Below are 1,900 nucleotides of genomic sequence, written 5' to 3'. Positions count from 1 at the left end.
GACGGAGTCTCACTCTGTCGCCCAGGCTGGAGTGCAGTGGCCGGATCGCAGCTCACTGCAAGCTCCGCCTCCCAGGTTTATGCCATTCTCCTGCCTCAGCCTCCCGAGTAGCTGGGACTACAGGCACCCGCCACCTCGCCTGGCTAGTTTTTTGTATTTTTTAGTAGACACGGGGTTTCACCGTGTTAGCCAGGATGGTCTCGATCTCCTGACCTCATGATCCGCCCGTCTCGACCTCCCAAAGTGCTGGCATTACAGGCTTGAGCCACCGCGCCTGGCCTTTTTTTTTGATTATTTATTAATATATCAACATGGACTCATATATTTGTTTTATGCATCGGTTTGTAATCAGATTTTTTTCATAGTGAACATAAATTCATATATTTTTAATGCAGAAAACATATAAAAACCACGCTGTGTGAGAAACAAGCTCTTATGATTGGCAAGTATTTTTCCCCTACAGCTTTTCATGTCTGCCTTTGAGTAGGATAATCATTAGCTTATTGCCGTTCAACCGTAGACATGCTATTTCAACTCTCCAGACCTCAATTTCCCCATCTAAGTAAGAGAATGGTTCGTGATATGGTCTCGGAGGTGAAGAAGGGGATGGTGTTTGTATGTTTATAAGTGTCCACATATTTTGTTGCCTATTAATAGACCCTTAGTCCTTAATGGTTATCTTCTTTTATTTATGTTGGAAAATGAACTCAGAGCTAATAGCCCTTGAGAACATCCTGTAAACATAATCAATATTTATATCACCCATTACAACCCCAAAGGGTTCGCCTTCCTTGCTCTTTCACCCCTTTAAGTGGGATTAAGTTTTCCTTTTATTCCTCAGCTTTTTCTCCAGCGGCTGAAGGCTAACGTGAGGCCTAGCATTCCCAGTCCTGCTGACTTATTTGGCCTCATTCTTGTGCCTCTCTTCTAGCTATGCACAGCTACACGGATGTCCTTATCACCCTGCATCATCCACAAATTCATATGTTGAAGTCCTAACCCCCAGTACCCCAGAATGTGACTGTGTTTGGAGATAGGGCCTTTACAGAGGTAGTTAGGGTAACATGAGATCATATGGGTGAGCCCTAATCCAGTATGACTGGTGTCCTTGTAAGAAGAGATTAGGATGCAGACAGCACACAGACTATGTGAGGACACAGCAAGAATGTGGTCATCTACAAGCCAAGGAGAGAGGCCTCAGAAGAAACCAAACCCATTGACACCTTGATCTTGGACATCTAGTCTCTAGTACTGTGACAAAATCTGTTGTTTAAGCCATCCAGTCTGTGGTACTTTGTTATGACAGCCCTAGTAGAAGCTAATACACATGACCATGAATGAAAACGCTTCCTGAATACCTCCCTCCTCTATGCCAGGCCAGGTGACAGATCCCAGGCCACAGAGGTAAACCAGACAGGGCCTCACAGTCCAATAAGGAGCCAAGCCATCCATCTATTGCAATCTGACATACCAGGGGCTGAGTGGGAGATGGTGGGAGCACAGTGGAGGGACCACTGAACCATGCCTGTAGAGGGGCCTTGCCCGGAGGGTATCAGGAAAGGTTTAGCATAAATGCTGACTTGTGAGCTGGGTTTGAGAGGTTTAAAGGAGTTTCCCAGGTAGTGAATGGCATTCCAGGTACAAGGAAAGGTATGTGCAAACGTGGAAGCTAGAAGGATGTCAAAGAACAAGAGTAAGTGTGATGTGGATGGAGCCAAAGTGCAGCAGGAGGAAGAACTGCCTGAAATGAGCCTGGAGAAGGAGGTAGGGGCCAGTATATGGGTGGCCTGAGTGCTGGGCTTGGAGAACTTTAAAGGTTTTGAGGTGAGGACACTCCTAAGTAAAATTATGGTTACATGTATCAGGGGCTTACTGCGTAGGTAACTATTTGTTAACCAGC

This window comes from Piliocolobus tephrosceles, chromosome 1 (assembly GCF_002776525.5).
Source record: "Piliocolobus tephrosceles isolate RC106 chromosome 1, ASM277652v3, whole genome shotgun sequence".
Lineage (NCBI taxonomy): Eukaryota > Metazoa > Chordata > Mammalia > Primates > Cercopithecidae > Piliocolobus > Piliocolobus tephrosceles.
This window is presented reverse-complemented; position numbering follows the sequence as displayed.